We start from the raw sequence: 19,268 nt of genomic DNA, 5'->3' as shown, positions 1-19,268 counted from the left end.
TTGCCCTGTGAGCTCCTAGATCTGGCTCCCTCTGTGCACTGCTTCAGATGTGGATCACCCTCACCCTTTTTTGCCCCTATGGGGTCTGGTATGGTTGAGGCATATAGAAAAGGTGAAGCTGGAATGAATGTACAAGGAAAAAGGGGATCTCAGGAGAGTCTACTCAGAGAATAATAAAGCTTTTATCCATAATCCCCTTGATGGAACCTCAGAAGGCAGAGCTCAGTGGGGTCCTCACCATGTCCTAGGGACTCTCCTTCATATCCTTATGCAGGAGCCTTTGCCAAATCTTACAGAAAGGAGTCCCTGAGGTCACCCGGAACCTGTTCTTTCTTCAGTGTCAGGAGCAGACACAATGACACTGGACTAACAGACCATGTCTCAGTGCAAAGGTCCCGATTTCTGCACTGGAAACATCAGCAGTGTGGGCTATGCTGGCTCTAGGGCAGAAGCTCCACAAATGCAGTGATTAATGTCACTTAGGACACAGCCTGTGTGGGAACAGATGATCACTTCAGATCATGCTCAGTGTCTCAAATTCCCATGGTTCTCTTCAATCTGGACAAATGAGTCAACTCATCTTCTCTGTTGTTCTTGCTGTATCCATCGTGTCTCTGTTACTAAGTGTCAGCAGTACTAGTCACAGTTAGTCACTAGTCACTCACTAGGGAGATCTCTGCAGTCATGTCTGCACCAGCATTGGCTTGTCTAATGTCATGACATCCATTTGCATCTTTAAGAATGACTACTTGTCCATTACCATCAATACTAAGTATTAACCATTAATTTTGTTTCCTTCATTGTATTTTTTTAATATTTTTTTTACTTTTTAATTTATTTTTTAGTTTATTTTCAGCATAACAGTTATTCATTATTTTTGCACCACACCCAGTGCTCCATGCAATCCTTCCCCTCTTTAATACCCACCACCTGGTACCCCGACCTCCCACCCCCCAAGCCACTTAAACCCCTCAATTGCTTTTCAGAGTCCATAGTCTCTCATGGTTCACCTCCCCTTCCAATTTCCATCAACTCCCTTCTCCTTTTTAACTCTCCATATCTTCTATGCTATTTGTTATGCTCCACAAATAAGTGAAACCATACGATACTTGACTCTCTCTGCTTGACTTATTTCACTCAGCATAATCTCTTCCAGTCCCGTCCATGTTGCTACAAAAGTTGGGTATTCATCCTTTCTGATGGAGGCATAATACTCCATAGTGTATATGGACAACATCTTCCTTATAAATTCGTCCGTTGAAGGGCATCTTGGTTCTTTCCACACTTTGGCCACTGTGGCCATTGCTGCTATAAACATTGGGGTACAGATGGTCTTTCCTTTCACGATATCTGTATCTTGGGATAAATAGCCAGTAGTGCAATGGCGGGGTCATAGGGAAGCTCTATTTTTTTTTAAATTTTTTGAGGAATCTCCACACTGTTCTCCAAAGAGGCTGCACCAACTTGCATTCCCACCAACAGTGGAAGAGGATTCCCCTTTCTCCACATCCTCTCCAACACATGTTGTTTCCTGTCTTGCTAATTTTGGCCATTCTAACTGGTGTAAGGTGATATCTCAATGTAGTTTTAATTTGAATCTCCCTGAGGGCTAGTGATGATGAACATTTTCTCATGTGTCTGATAGCCATTTGTATGTCTTCATTGGAGAAATGTCTGTCCATACCTTCTGCCCATTGTTTGATATGCTTGTCTGTTTTGTGTGTGTTGGGTTTGAGGAGTTCTTTATAGATCCTGGATATCAACCTTTTGTCTGTACTATCATTTGAAAATATCTTCTCCCATTCCATGGGTTGCCTTTTTGTTTTTTTGACTGTTTCTTTTGCTGTGCAGAAGCTTTTGATTTTGATGAAGTCCCAAAAGTTTATTTTCGCTTTTGTTTCCTTTGTCTTTGGAGACATATCTTGAAAGAAGTTGCTGTGGCTGATATCGAAGAGATTACTGCCTATGTTCTCCTCTAGAATTCTGATGGATTCCTGTCTCACGTTGAGGTCTTTTATCCATTTTGAGCTTATCTTTGTGTATGGTGTAAGAGAATGGTCGAGTTTCATTCTTCTACATATAGCTGCCCAGTTTTCCCAGCACCATTTATTGAAGAGACTGTCTTTTTCCACCTTCATTGTATTTTCTGATACTTGAGGAATACAGTTGAAAAATAATGGAAGTGATAATCATCTTTGCCTTTTCCTGATCTTTGTGAAAATTGTCCCTTTCACTACACCATGAACTGAGATGCTGGACTTAGGGTTACATCATAATTGTGCAAGAGAGTGTGTATTACTTTATTATAAATGTATCTGTTTGTATTTCCATATTTTCTTTTTTTTGTGATTTGGTCAAAAGCTCTTTCAAGAACAATTGGGGCTACATGATTGTATCCCTTGATGTAATAATATGGCATGTGTGAAATGCGTGTTTAATATGGAACACAACTTGCATAATTGGAACAAATCACAGTTAATAATGGTATTTCAATTTATTAATATGATACAGATGCCTCTTTGTTAATATTTTATATATATTTGTATCAATATTTAACGTTAACAGGTCTGTAATTTTCATTTTTGTGAAATGTAATTTGGTACATGTATTTATCAGTGTTATCTCTTTTAAAAGAACTAAGAAATATTCCATTCTAATAACAGAAGAATAGAATAAGAAGAAAATAAATTGGAACCATCTTATCTCCGAATGTTTGTTAAATGTCTCCTGTGAAAATGTAACTTATGCATTTCTGTAGAGTGCTTCTAAAAATTTTCCATTTTCCTATTAAAAATTGATATAAATTATTTATATTTATAGATCAAATTATTTATAGTAGAACTTATATTTATATTTATAGATCAAATTATTTATAGTAGAACTAATTTTGTATCATTTTTTAAAATTTTTTAATATTTAATTTAGAGAGACAGATTGAGTGAGCAGGGAAGGAGCATAAGGAGAGAGAGAGAGAGAGAGAGAGAGAATCACAAGTGGACTGCTTGCTGAGCATGGAGTCCCATGCTGAGTTCAATCCCAGGACCTTGAGATCATGACCTGAGCCTAAACCAGGAGTCATAAGCTTATCTTACTGTGCCCCTAATTTTGGATCTTCTTCAGAATGTATGAATTTTATTTATTCTTAATAGGAATCATCTCCTACAATTTTTCCCCATTTTTTATTTCATTTTTTATTTTTCCATGTGAGATTATCAGGGGCACTGTGAAGCTTCCCTGTAGTCCCTACAAATTTGCTCAGTGATGACTAGTCATGGAGTATATTCAGGTCTGGAAGCTCTTTGTGGTCTCAGCAGGTGCTTCCTTCCAGGGTTCTCTGCATGTGTGAGTAAACCTCCATCTTCCTCAGTGTGTAATGTGAACTAAGCTTCATACAGGGCTCAGGGAGGAGCCAGGCAGCCCCAGGGTGTACTCAATTTACATGGACAGGCCCTCCTGTGGCTGAGGGTGGAGGAGAAAAGGAGGCCTGTGGCAGCCCAGCCCACTGTGTTATCAGGGGCTCTCACCATGGCCTGAACACTTGTCCTCCTCATGCTCCTATATTTCTCTACAGGTAGGAAGGGGCCTCAGGGGACACAGCCTGACCTCTAGCAGGTGTGAGCCTCTCTGGCTGAGACCCTAGAGAACTTTATCTGGCTCCTTTATCTGGCTCCTGCCCCATTATACATGAGTGTCTGCGTTTGCAGGTTGCGACAGGGCTCATGGAACACAAGGTGGTCCCGAAATCACTCTTTCTGTGCTTAATGTCCTGATGATTCATTTTTTCCATTTCCCCATCACCCATCTGTCTGTGTTTTCAGGTTCCCTGCCCCAACCTGTGCTAATCCATCTTTCCTCCTTCTCTGCACTGCTGGGAACAATGGCAGACTCACTTGTACCCTGAGCAGTGGTTTCTGTGTTGGCAGCTACTACCTCAGCTGGTACCAACAGAAGCCAGGGAGTCCTTCCAGGTTTCTCTTGTACTATTACTCAGACTCAATTTCACGTTGGGATCTGGGGTCCCCAGCCACTTCTCTGTCTCCAAATATGCCTCAGCAAATGCTGGGCTTCTGCTTTTCTCTGGGCTGGAGCCAGAGGATGAGGCTGACTATTACAGTGTTACAGCTCATAGCAGTGGGAGCAGCTTTCATTAGCCTCGGTGTCTCAGACAATGAAGAAGTGAGCAGTAAGAATCCCTGGAACTAGAGATCTTGTCTCAGAGACTTCTGTGAAAAGTCATGTAGTGGAGAGTTCTCTGATGAAAGACCTTTCCTTGAGGAGAGAGGAGTGACACACAGATTGTGCTATGGCCTGAGATACTGCAAGTGTCCCAAATGCACACTCGGGTGAGGGAATAGAATCCAACTGCATGGTCATAGGGAAGTTCTATTTTTAATTTCTTGAGGAATCTCCACACTGTTCCCCAAAGAGGCTGCACCAACTTGCATTCCCACCAACAGTGGAAGAGGGTTCCCCTTTCTCAACATCCCCTCCAACACATGTTGTTTCCTGTTTTGTTAATTTTGGCCATTTTAACTGGTGTAAGGTGATATCTCAATGTGGTTTTAATTTGAATCTCCCTGAGGGCTAGTGATGATGAACATTTTTTTCATGTGTCTGATAGCCATTTGTATGTCTTGATTGGAGAAGTGTCTTTTCATATCTTCTGCACATTTTTTGATATATTTGCCAGTTTCATGTGTGTTGAGTTTGAGGAGTTCATTATAGATGCTGGATATCAACCTTTTGTATGTATTGTTATTTGCAAATATCTTCTCCCATTCCGTGGGTTGCCTCTTTGTGTGTGTGTGTGTGTGTGTGTGTGTGTGTGTGTGTGTGTGTGTGTGTTTTGTTTTGTTTTTGTTTTTGTTTTTACTGTTTCCTTTAATTGCACTCCTGGGTATTTACCCCAAAGATACAGATGTCGTGAAAAGAAGGGCCATCTGTACCCCAATGTTTATAGCAGCAATGGCCACGGTCACCAAACTATGGAAAGAATCAAGATGCCCTTCAATGGACGAATGGATAAGGAAGATGTGGTCCATATACATTATGGAGTATTATGCCTCCGTCAGAAAGGATGAATACCCAACTTTTGTAGCAACATGGACGGGGCTGGAAGAGATTATCCTGAGTGAAATAAGTCCAGCAGAGAGAGTCAATTATCATATGGTTTCACTTATTTCTGGAGAATAACAAATATCATGGAGGACAAGGGGTGTTAGGAGAAAGGAGTTGGGGTAAATTGGAAGGGGAGGTGAATCATGAGAGACTATGGACTCTGAAAAACAATCTGAGGGGTTTGAAGTGGCGGGGGGGTGGGAAGTTGGGGTACCAGGTGGTGGGTATTATAGAGGGCACGGATTGCATGGAGCACTGGGTGTGGTGAAAAAATAATGGATACTGTCTTTCTGAAAATAAATTAATTTAATAAAAAAAGGAATCCAATTGCACATGCCCTGTGATCTGTGAAAAATTAAAATAATAAATATTTTATTAAAACAAAGCCTCACTCCTTCCTTGTATTTCCATTGTATCTGCATTACTACTGATGTAAAACATTTCATGTCGGACACATCTGGTCAACTGTTGTGTGGATTTTATTTTCCAAAGCAAGCAATTTCTGTGACACCTGTTGGTGTTGTAAAATTCAGCTCAATTAAACATACAGCTTACCTGCCCTGAGATGGTATCTGATGCACAGAATAAGGACTCAGTAGAATGCTCTCCACTTTGATGTCAATGGCAATTTTTATGTTCCTTACCACTTATATCCCACATGGCTACAAATCAGGGGTTCCCATGACACTCTCCTCAGTTCACTCAGTTTACTATAGTGGCTCAAGGAAATTCTTACTTCCCTTTATAAATCCATTAAAGGATATTATGGAAACTGATGACCAGTCAGATGAAGAGACACTTAGGGCAAGTTCTGGGACAGTCCCAAGTGCAGGAGATTCTGTCCCCATGGAGTTATGGAACATAACCTTCTGGACATGGATATTTCACCAATCTGGAATCTTCTCAAAGCCCATATTTGGCATTAGTATTGAGACTGAGGTAGTCATCACTGAACGACATTCTGCTCTTTTCCCCTTTCTGGATAATGGGGGTCTGAATACCTCCCAACATCTGAACATGGCTTCATCTTTTGGAGACCAGCCCGATCATGGAGACCTCCACGAATCCCCACAGTTACCACATTTGCACAAACATGGTCCTAGTGATTTTATCACTTTTGATATGTCAAGGGTTTCAGGAGCCCTGCATCAAGAACTTGGGACAGAGATGTGCATATAGTTTCTACAATCTCACAGTACTATTGTATCAACTGCAAATATTGATTGGTACATTCCTGTAATCCACAAATCATATGCTGCAAAGTGTTACTCTTGTGTTACTGATGACACATTAGCTAGTATATTAATATGCACATTGATCACACACACACACACACACACACACACACACACACACACCCCTACTCTCTCCAAGTGCATAATGCCCTAGGCTATGCAGTTTCCAGGCTTCACTGTCTCTCCAGAAGTCAGGCTTGACCTGTGCTTACCCAGTTGTCTTCAGTGTCACCATCTCTATAAGGCAGAATTCCCATCACCAGAAAACATCAAAGACATTGGCTGTGACTAAGGTCCTGAATTCAGGGCAGCCAGGATGTGCTCTGAACACCTGGGTGGAGGCTGATGCTCAGGAATCCCAGGGGGTGTCTCTGTCAGTAGGGTCAGCTCAGTCCCTAACTATGTCAGGGCTCCAGACAGTATTGCCCTTGACGCACAAGGATGACAAGAAGCCTGGTTCGGTGTTAATGCTTCATTTCCTTTTATTTCGTCAACTTCCTTAGCTTATATGTGGCAGGGTGACCAATAAGGGGCCAAGCAATGGGGAGAGCCAATGAGAGTCCTGTTACTATGCTGATGAAATTTGAAACAGCCAATGGCTATGTCCTCCTTTAGGCAGGCTTCACCAGAAAGTTCGTTGTTTACTTGCAGCGTATTTTGCTAGCAGTGAGCCAAGAGCCATCTTGTAATGGCGGGGACTTTCCAGGCCAGAGGCGGTCCCCAACAAGACAGTGCTTGAAACTGACCAGTACACTGATTCTGGGATAGCAGTCTCAGTGCTTAGGACCCATGGAGGTGTGACACAGTCAACTGCCTGACTCTCCAAGGGCTAGGCTGTCCCTCCCTCTTTTACCCCAGTGATACAGCCAATCTGGATATCTGCTGAAAATTCTTCTGTACCAACCCAGTACCACAGGGCCTGTGACTTAAGGGACACAGTGCTCCTTTTCTCTGCCTCTCATCCACACTGATGTGAGACCTTTGATATGAAATTCTGGGTCAGTATGGCCTTGAGTAATAGAAATTCATTTCTCTAGTGACCATGGATGACTGAATGAACAATGGTTCTATCCTGAATGTGCTGGAAACAAGGTGCATGTACTACAGCTGTGCCCACCGTGAATCAGGTCAAACTGCAAATCACTCCAACCTAGAAGCATAGTCTCTGGCGATTCCATTAGTGAGATTGTTCTTGGATTCATAGGAACAGGCTCCATATGGGGTTTCACTGGACACCATATTCAGCTTTCATTCCTGTAGCAATAGAGCCAGGATACAAAACTGATGACTAAAATATACATATATGCAGAATTAGAATAAAGATCAAGCTATATTAGTGAAACTTCCTAGACTGTTTTTGAACCAAGAATAGAAGACATTCCCTTTGCATTATTGTTTCATTTATTTTTTTTTCTTAAGGTTTTATTTATCCACTTGAGTGAGAGGGAGACAGAAAAGACATGCAGAGGGAGGGGCAGAGGGAGAGGGAGAAGCAGGCTCTCCACTGAACAGGGAGCCCAACTTGGGGCTCAATTCCAGGACCTAGAAATCATTACCTGAGCCAAACGCAAATGCTCAACCATCTGAACCACACAAACAACCCTGTCCCATCTATGTTTTTAACCACAATTTCCAACCATTATTTTTATTGCAATAAACACTGGGAGAAGTATACCAACCATTAACTACACGTGCACAATGACATTAACATTGAGATGTAGTCAGTTAGAATGAGATGAATTTTGTCTAACATTAACATGCACCTATTTTATGTATGTGGTTTTTTCAGAGGTGGCTACCACAAGAACTATGTAATTGAAAATATGTCAAAGCATCTATATTTGTCAGTCCTGCTCTCCTAGAACTTCTGGAAGGTTTGCCATATATGATTTGGGGACAGTTTCACACATAGACTCACATGGCCGGGGTCCTTGTGTCGGTATAATTGGAGAACATATCTGGAGGGAATCACTATCCACAGTGTATACAGAACTGTTGTTTCAAGGAGGTGAAAAGAGTGACAGGTGACAAAGATTTTGTGTGTTACCCCTCTGGGAATGCACACAGGGGCTTCTACCCACAACGTGATGAGAAGTGCATTCCATCTCCTCAGTGATTTAGGAACATCAGAGGTGGAGACCTTTGGAAACTGGGAAGAGTCACATAGAAGGAAAGTCATTTTCTTGCACAGAAGTGACATGTAGATACATCATTGTTCTGTATTTAAACCTTATCCTGGAGGAGTTTGTGTAGAGACAGTCAGTCAGTCCTCACCAAGTACTGATCAGCCAAGGAAGCTGTAGAAAGACTCACCCTGAGGAGTCTGAGTAGAGCACAAATTCTGTCCTGAGGTTGTGGGAGGACACATGAGGGGACACAAGGCCTGGACCTAATTCAGGGGATAGATATCAGAGCAGTGGGGAGACAGGAGTCATGTCCAATGGGCTCCATTCACCATTTCAACAGCTATAGCTCAGGATCAACATGTGACCTGCATCCACCAGAAGGCAGACATGTTCCTCAGTCTCCCTTCTCCCTGCCCCTTGCAAGATCTCCTCTTTCATCTCTGGGGTGAAGCCCTCTCAAATCCCTACACTCTCTTTTGTTCCACTATATCCCAAGTTATGTCAAAGGAGGGCATCACACAGCTTTAAAAAGGGGAAGATTTGCAAGGAGACTCCCACCACCACCCTGAGGATCAGGGGGGCACATAAGTTTTGGTGAGCTCAAGCAGAGCTACGGGACCCAAGAAGTAGAGTCTGGGGTGTGGCTACCAGAACCGGGGCTCCCTTGGTTCTAACCTTTGTTACCTGCTGCACAGGGGTTTCCAAATATGCCTTGGGAGCAAAACAACACCAGAGATCTACCAGGTGAAATAACATTTGAGCTATTAAGGAGACTTTGCTTTATGTCCTTCTTATGCCCTTCAATGGAGAGAGGTCAGATGAAAAAAATGTACATATTTATGTCACTAGACAGATCTGGACTTCTGACTCAGTAAAGTGTTAAAGGTGTGTTCTCATGCGAGTCCTCGGAGACAAAATATATCCTCTTACAAGGAGATTGTCTTTGAGACAATTGATCTCGAAGCCAGAATCAAATTCTTTTTTTTTCATTTTTTTTAATTTTTTAATAAACATATAATATATTTTTATCCCCCGGGGTACAGGTCTGTGAATCGCCAGGTTTACACACTTCACAGCACTCACCGTAGCACATACCCTCCTCAATGTCCATAACCCCACCCCCCTTCTCCCAACCCACCTCCCCCCAGCAACCCTCAGTTTGTTTTGTGAGATTAAGAGTCACTTATGGTTTGTCTCCTTCCCGAACCCATCTTGTTTCATTTATTCTTCTCCTACACCCTTAACCCCCCTTGTTGCATCTCCACTTCCTCATATCAGGGAGATCATGTGATAGTTGTCTTTCTCCACTTGACTTGTTTTGCTAAGCATTATACCCTCTAGTTCCATCCACGTCATTGCAAATGGCAAGATTTCATTTCCTTTGATGGCTGCATAGTATTCCATTGTGTATATATACCACATCTTCTTTATCCATTCATCTGTTGATGGACATCTAGGCTCTTTCCATAGTTTGACTATTGTGGACTTTGCTGCTATAAACATTGAAGTGCATGTGCCCAGTTGGATCACTACGTTTGTATCTTTAGTGTAAATACCCAGTAGTGCAATTGCTGGGTCTTAGGGTAGTTCTATTTTCAACATTTTGAAGAACATCCATGCTGTTTTCAAGACTGGTTGCACCAGCTTGCATTGACACCAACAGTGTAGGAGGGTTCCCCTTTCTCCGCATTCTCGCCAGCATCTGTCATATCGTGACTTGTTAATTTTAGCCATTCTAACTGGTGTGAGGTGATATCTCATTGTGGTTTTGATTTGTATTTCCCTGATGACAAGTGATATGGAGCACTTTTTCATGTATCTGTTGGCCATCTGGATGTCTTCTTTGCAGAAATGTCTGTTCATGTCCTCTGCCCATTTCTTGATTGGATTATTTGTTCTTTGGGTGTCGAGTTTGCTAAGTTCTTTATAGATTTTGGACACTAGCCCTTTATCTGATATATCATTTGAAAATATCTTCTCCCATTCTGTCAGATGTCTTTTGATTTTGTTAACTGTTTTCTTTGCTGTGCAAAAACTTTTGATCTTGATAAAATCCCAATAGTTCATTTTTGCCCTTGCTTCCCTTGCCTTTGGCGATGTTCCTAGAAAGATGGTGCTGCAGCTGAGGTCAACGAGGTTGCTGCCTATGTTCTCCTCAAGGATTTTGATGGATTACTTTCTCACATTGAAGTCCTTCATCCACTTTGAGTCTATTTTCATGTGTGGTGTAAGGAAATGGTCCAATTTCATTTTTCTGCATGTGGCTGCCAAATTTTCCCAATACCATTTGTTTAAGAGGCTGTCCTTTTTCCATTGGACATTATTCCCTACTTTGTCAAAGATTAGTTGACCATAGAGTTGATGGTCTATTTCTGGGCTCTATTCTGTTCCATTGATGTATGTGTCTGTTTTTGTGCCAGTACCATGCTGTCTTGATGATGACAGCTTTGTAATAAAGCTTGAAGTCCGGAATTGTGATGTCACCAACTTTGGTTTTTTTTTTTCAACATTTCTTTGGTTATTCAAGGTCTTTTCTGGTTCCATATAAATTTTAGAATGATTTGTTCCATTTCTTTGAAAAAGATGGATGGTACTTTGATAGGAATTGCATTAAATGTGTAGATTGCTTTAGGTAGCATAGACATTTTCACTATATTTATTCTTCCAATCCAGAAGCATGGAACATTTTCCCATTTCTTTGTGTCCTCCTCAATTTCTTTCATGATTACTTTATAGTTTTCTGAGTATAGACACTTTGCCTCTTGCGTTAGGTTTATTCCTAGGTATCTTATGGTTTTGGGTGCAATTGTAAATGGGATTGACTCCTTAATTTCTCTTTCTTCTGTCTTGTTGTTGGTGTAGAGAAATGCAATTGATTTCTGTGCACTGATTTTATACCCTGACACTTTACTGAATTCCTGTACAAGTTCTAGTAGTTTTGGAGTGGAGTCTTTTGGGTTTTCCACATATAGTATCATATCATCTGTGAAGAGTGATAGTTTGACTTCTTCTTTGCCGATTTGGATGCCTTTAATTTCCTTTTGTTGTCTGATTGCTGAGGCTAGGACTTCTAGTACTATGTTGAATAGCAGTGGTGATGATGGACATCCCTGCTGTGTTCCCAATCTTAGCAGAAAAGCTTTCAGTTTTTCTCCATTGAGAATGATATTTGCGGTGAGTTTTTCATAGATGGCTTTGATAATATTGAGGTATGTGCCCTCTATCCCTACACTTTGAAGAGTTTTGATCAGGAAGGGATGCTGTACTTTGTCAAATGCTTTTTCAGCATCTATTGAGAGTATCATATGGTTCTTGTTCTTTCTTTTATTGATGTGTTGTATCACATTGACTGATTTGCGGATGTTGAACCAACCTTGCAGCCCTGGAATAAATCCCACTTGGTCGTGGTGAATAATCCTTTTAATGTACTGTTGAATCCTTTTTGCTAGTATTTTGGTGAGAATTTTCGCATCTGTGTTCATCAAGGATATTGGTCTGTAGTTCTCTTTTTTGATGGGATCCTTGTCTGGTTTTGGGATCAAGGTGATGCTGGCCTTATAAAATGAGTTTGGAAGTTTTCCTTCCATTTCTATTTTTTGGAACAGTTTCAGGAGAATAGGAATTAGTTCCTCTTTAAATGTTTGATAGAATTCCCCCGGGAAGCCTTCTGGCCCTGGGCTTTTGTTTGTTTGGAGATTTTTGATGATTCTTTCAATCTCCTTTCTCGTTATGCATCTGTTCAGGCTTTCTATTTCTTCCTGGTTTAGTGGTAGGTTATATGTCTCTAGGAATGCATCCATTTCTCCAAATTGTCAAATATGTTGGTGTAGAGTTGCTCATAGTATGTTCTTACAATTGTTTGTATTTCTTTGGTGTTAGTTGTGATCTCTCCTCTTTCATTCATGATTTTATTTATTTGTGTCCTTTCTCTTTTCTTTTTGATAAGTCTGGCCAGGGGCTTATCAATCTTATTAATTCTTTCAAAGAACCAGCTCCTAGTTTTGTTGATTTGTTCTATTGTTTTTTAGGTTTCTATTTCATTGATTTCTGCTCTGATCTTTATAATTTATCTTCTCCTGCTGGGTTTAGTATTTATTTCTTTTTCTTTCTCCAGCTCCTTTAGGTGTAATGTTAGGTTGTGTACCCGAAACCTTTCTTGTTTCTTGAGAAAGGCTTGTATCGCTATATATTTTCCTCAAAGGACTGCCTTTGTTGTGTCCCACAGATTTTGAACCGTTTTGTTTTCATTATCATTTGTTTCCATGATTTTTTTTCAATTTTTCTTTAATTTCCTGGTTGACCCATTCATTCTTTAGAAGGATGCTGTTTAGTCTCCATGTCTTCGGGTTTTTTCCAAATTTCCTCTTGTGATTGAGTTCTAGCTTCAGAGCATTGTGGTCTGAAAATATGCAGAGAATGAACCCAATCTTTTGTTACTGGTTGAGACCTGATTTAGGTCTGAGGATGTTATGTATTCTGGAGAATGTTCCATGTGCACTAGAGAAGAATGTGTATTCTGTTGCTTTGGGATGAAATGTTCTGAATATATTTGTGATGTCCATCTGGTCCACTGTGTCATTTAAGGCCTTCATTTCCTTGTTGATCTTTTGCTTGGATGATCTGTCCATTTCAGTGAGGGGGTGTTAAAGTCCCCTACCATTATTGTATTATTGTTGATGTGTTTCTTTGATTTTGTTATTAATTGGTTTATATAGTTGGCTGCTCCCATGTTGGGGGCATAGATATTTAAAATTGTTAGATATTCTTGTTGGACAGATACTTTGAGTATGATATAGTGTCCTTCCTTATCTCTTATTATAGTCTTTGGATTAAAATCTAATTGATCTGATATAAGGATTGCCATCCCCTGCTTTCTTCTGATGTCCATTAGCATGGTAAATTCTTTTCCACTGCCTCACTTTAAATCTGGAGGTGTCTTCGGGTTTAAAATGAGTTTCTTGGGAGACAAGATGGTGGGGAAGTAGGAGGAGGTGCCTGTTCAACCTGCACTCTAAAGTGAGCTGATTACCTTCCAAAGATCTCCAATCACCCGCAAAATCAGCCTGAGATCAGAATTATACACGTCTGGATCTCTACTGGAGCAGAAGACGCCAGTGGGCAGGTAAAGCGGAGTGGGAAAGTTGGACTGATATCGGAAGATAAACAAAAGGGGGAGGGAGCCACCAGAGGCGACCGGTTGGAAAGTAATATCCCAATACGAGAGTGCCCTGTGCCTGGGACTCAGCATTAACTCAGGAGTCTGATAGAAATCACTCAAAAAGAGCAAAGGATCACTGGGAGGAAATTGTGGGAATCGGGGTGTTAGGGTCAGGGCTTAAGTTCCCAGACCCAGGACAGCCACCCCTGGCACAGAGCCAGAGAGAGTGCGGCAGAGAAACCAGGTCTCGATCCCTGAACCACCAGTGTGCCTGAGAGTGTGTGGCGCCTGGCTCCCATGAGGGGCTGGGAGCCTCGCCAGCCAACAGAAGCACAGCCTTTTTGCAGTCCGCATGCGAGTGTCCTGCCCTGCCATCAGAGTCCGAGTCGTGCCCTGTGCCCTCCCCTGAGAAAGGTGCACACAAATGCCAGCCTGGTGCTCTAGGACTGGAAAGACCAAGCACTCCCACCCGGGCCAGCGGGAAAATCTCAGTGTGTGATCGCTGCTTGGAACTTCTCTGGCAGTCTGGAGCTGCCCAGACAGCCGCCGCTGCCATCGTTTTGGGTACAAGCAAAAAATCCTGAGTCCCCAGGGACCGCGACTGGGAACCTGCTCTTCCAGTGGCCAAGGGGGGATTTATATGGGCTCTGCAGCCAGACTGAGGCTTCTCTCTGAGAGGGAGGTCAGGGTGCAGTTTGCTTTCCTCTAAACCTACAAAAACCATCAAAAGTGGTCAAGGCGAGAGAGAAAAACAAAAGTGAACAAATATAAAAACCTCTAGAGAACAAAAGCCTGCTAAAAACAATTTCCTCAGAGCTCACCCCCTTGAGGGGGGTGGGGGGACTTAGCTGAGAGAACTTCAGGGACTGAAAACCTACGTGGCAGGCCCCTCCCCAAGAAAACCAACCGGGAAAGAAAAAAAAAAGAAAAAGATGACAAGAGAAGAAACACCACTACTTCATAGGACAATTTTTATTATTAATTCGATCCCACTATTCTGGCTCATTTCTTTATATAGTTAATTTTTTTTAAGATTTTATTTATTTATTTATTTGACAGAGAGAGAGAGATCACAAGTAGGCAAGAGGCAGACAGAGAGAGAGGAAGGGAAGCAGGCTCCCTGCTGAGCGGAGAGCCCGATGCGGGACTTGATCCCAGGACCCTGAGATCATGACCTGAGCCGAAGGCAGTGGCTTAACTCACTGAGCCACCCAGGCGCCCAATATATAGTTAATTTTTTATTATTATATAGATAATTTTTTAACCTATTTACCGTCACAGTGAGTTGTCCAGTACATCAAATTCCATAATAACCTTCTAACCTGAACTTTTTGATACATACACCTGTGTTTTCCTTTTGCATTTCTATTTTTTTAATTTCTTTTTTTTTAAATTTCAGTTTAGTTTAGAGTATTCCTTTTTTTAATTTTTATTTTCTAATATTCATATAGAGTTAAACTTCAATGTAATCCCCTTTCCCCAATCAATGGCATTCATATAGGTAAACCAATTCCTAATCCCCCTTATCTTAGGAAAGTTGTGTCCTTTAACAAAGATATCAAGATACATCCAGGAAAAATCAAAACAACCTTCCTCACCCACACTGAGAATTTACAACCACTCTCCCACGTTTTTCTTCCACCAAAATTTCTGTGTTTTTGTGTTTGTCCTGATAGTATATCAATCTTACACTTAGGGATTTTTGATGAGGTTCTTCCTTTATTTGCATATATGTATATGCAAATATATATATATTATTTTTTTCTCTTGTCATATACTTTTATCACTCTTTTTGTTTTTCTGTGTCTGTTTGTATACTTCATAAATCTTACCTTGGGGCCCATTTGGGCTAAACCTTCTCTTTTATCTCACCTTTCTTTCCTGTCTCTCTCCCTCTCTCTCTTTTTCTTTTCCTTTTCTTTTTCCTCTCATTTGGGTGGGGAACCTGATTGCTCAGAAGCATTCCAGGGTGCACCTTGACTGCACCACAGTCGATACACCCAGCTACACCCGTTCAGCCATCTCTCACCAAAATGACTAGGAGGAGGAATGCCCAAAAGAAGAAAAATACAGAGGATGGACCTTCTGCAACAGAGCTAATGGCTATCAACATAGGCAATATGTCGGAAAGAGAATTCAGGCTAACAATTATCCAAGCAATAGCTAGGTTGGAGAAAGCCATGGATGACCAAACAGAATTGATTAGGACCAAACTGAAAACGACCAGAGATCATGTTTTCAATATTAGGGAAGAGCTGAAAGCTACCAGGGATGAGCTTCACAATGCACTCAATGAGTTCCAATCTAATCTAAATTCTCTCAACGTAGAATAACTGAGACAGAAGATAGAATTAGTGATCTGGAGGACAAACAGATAGAGAGAAAGGGTCAGGAGGAAGCCTGGAACAAACAGCTTAGAAGCCACGAAAACAGAATCAGGGAAATAAATGATGCCATGAAACGTTGCTACATCAGAATTATTGGAATCCCTGAAGGGGAGGAGAAAGAAAGAAGTCTAGAAGATATAGTGGAAAAAGTTCTTCATGAAAATTTTACAAATCTCGTGAATGGAACCAGTGTTTATGTACTAGAGGTGAAAAGGTTTCCCCCCAAGATTACAGATTCTCGAAAGTCCTCGAGACACCTAATAGTAAGAATGAAGAATTATATTTGTAGGCAGAACCTCTTGAAAGCAGCTAGGACAAAGAAGATCCTTACATACAGAGGAAAGCCCATCAGAATAACGTCAGACCTGTCCACAGAGACCTGGCAAGCCAGAAAGGGCTGGGAAGATATATTCAGGGCACTGAATGAAAAGAACATGCAGCCAAGAATACTTTATCCAGCAAGACTGACATTCAAAATGGATGGAGAGATAAAGAGTTTCCAAGACTGGCAAGGCTTAAACGACTATGCAACCACCAACCGATACTGCAGGAAATATTAAGGTGGGTTCTATAAAAGAGGAAAAAGCCCAAGAATAGCATTGAAGAGAAATATAGAGACAATCTACAGAAAGAAAGACTTCAAAGGTAACATGATGTCAATAAAAACGTATCTATCAATAATCACCCTCAATTTGAATGGCCTAAATGCACCCATAAAATGACAGGGTTGCAGACTGGATAAAACGACAGGACCCATCCATATATTGTCTACAAGAGACCCATTTTGAACCTAAAGATACACCCAGACTGAAAGTGAAGGGATGGAGAAGCATCTTTCATGCCAATGGGCCTCAAAAGAAGGCTGCTGATATCAGATAAATTAGACTTTAAACTAAAGATTATAGTCAGAGATACAGAAGGACACTACATAATCCTTAAAGGGACTATCCACCAAGATGATCTAACAATTGTAAATATCTATGCCCCTAATATGGGAGCAGCCAATTACTTAAGAAAATTGTTAATTAAGATAGAGTCATATTGATATGAATACATTAATCGTTGGAGATCTTAACACGCCTCTCTCAGAAATAGACAGATCATCGAAGCAGAAAATCAATAAAGAAACAAGAGCATTGAATGACACATTGGACCAGATCGACCTCATAGATATATACAGAACATTCCACCCTAAAACAATAGAATACTCATTCTTCTCAAGTGCACATGGAACCTTCTCCAGAATAGACCACATACTGGGCTACAAATCAGGACTCAACTGATACCAAAAGACTGAGATTATTCGCTGCATATTCTCAGATCACAATGCTTTGAAACTGGAGCTCAATCACAAGGAACATTTCCGAAGGAACTCAAACACCCGAGAGCTAAAGACCACCTTGCTTAAGAATGCTTGGATCAACCAGGAGATCAAGGAAGAACTAAAATAATTCTTGGAAACCAATGACAATGAAGACACTTCGATCCAAAACCTATGGGATAGAGCAAAGGCTGTCCTAAGGGGGAAATACATAGCCATCAAAGCCTCCCTCAAAAAAAAAAAAAAAAATGAAAAATCCAGAACACAGCAGCTGTCTCTACACTTTAAAGAACTAGAGAATCAAAAACAAATCAAACCAACTCCACACATAAGAAGGGAAATAATCAAGATTAGAGCTGAGATTGATGAGGTAGAAACGAGAGATACAGTAGAACATATCAATAAAGCTAGAAGCTGGTTTTTTGAAAGAATCAATAAGATCGATAAATCATTGGTGACACTAATCCAAAAGAAAAGAGAGAAAGCCCAAATTCATAAAATTATGAATGAAAAGGGAGAGATCACAACTAACACCAAGGAAGTAGAAACAATCATCAGAAGTTATTATCAACAGTTATATGCCAAAAAGCTTAGCAACCTAGATGAAATGGATGCATTCCTGGAAAACTATAAACTCCCAAAACTGAATCAGGAAGAAATTGACAACCTGAATAGACCAATATCTAGTAACGAGATTGAAGCAGTGATCAAAAACCTCCCAATAAACAAGAGCCCAAGACCTGACGGATTCCCTGGGGAATTCTACCAAACTTTCAAAGAAGAAATAACACCTACTCTCCTGAAGCTGTTTCAAAAAATTGAAGCAGAAGGAAAACTTCCTGACTCTTTCTATGAAGCCAGCATTACACTGATCCCCAAACCAGGCAAAGACCCTACCAAAAGGAGAATTTCGGACCAATATTACTGATGAATATGGATGCTAAGATTCTCAACAAGATCCTAGCAAACAGGATCCAACAGCACACTAAAAAGATTATCCACCATGACCAAGTGGGATTCATCCCTTTGCTACAAGGATGGTTCAACATTCACAAATCAATCCATGTGATAGAACAAATTAATAAGAGAAGAGAGAAGAACCACATGGACCTCTCAATTGATGCAGAAAAAGCATTTGACAAAATCCAGCATCCGTTCCTGATTAAAAAGCTTCAAAGTATAGGGATAGAGGGAACAATCTTGAACCTCATCAAATCTATCTATGAAAGACCCACAGCAAATATCATCCTCAATGGGAAAAAAGTTTGCAGCCTTCCCGTTGAGATCAGGAACAAGACAAGGATGCCCACTCTCACCACTTTTGTTCAACATAGTATTAGAAGTCCTAGCAATGGCAATCAGACAACAAAGTGAAATAAAAGGTATCCAAATTGGTAATGAAGAAGTCAAATTCTCTCTCTTTGCAGATGATATGATTCTTTATATGGAAAACCCAAAAGACTCCACCCCCAAACTACTAGAACTCATACAGCAATTCAGCAACGTGGCAGGATACAAAGTCAATATACAGAAATCAGTGGCTTTTTTTTTAATTTATTTATTTTCAGCATAACAGTATCATTATTTTTTCACCACACACAGTGCTCCATGCAATCTGTGCCCTCTATAACACCCACCACCTGGTACCCCAATCTCCCACCCCCCAGACACTTCAAAACCCTCAGATTGTTTTTCAGAGTCCATAGCCTCCCATGGTTCACTTCCCCTTACAATTTCCCTCAACTCCCTTCTCCTCTCCATCTCCCCTTGTCCTCCATGCTATTTGATATGCTCCACAAATAAGTAAAACCATATGATAATTGACTCTCTCTGCTTGTCTTATTTCACTCAGAATAATCTCTTCCAGTCCCATCCACGTTACTACAAAACTTGGGTATTCATCCTTTCTGATGGATGCATAAT

The sequence above is a fragment of the Mustela erminea genome, chromosome 13 (assembly GCF_009829155.1).
Source record: "Mustela erminea isolate mMusErm1 chromosome 13, mMusErm1.Pri, whole genome shotgun sequence".
Taxonomy (NCBI): Eukaryota; Metazoa; Chordata; class Mammalia; order Carnivora; family Mustelidae; genus Mustela; species Mustela erminea.
This window is presented reverse-complemented; position numbering follows the sequence as displayed.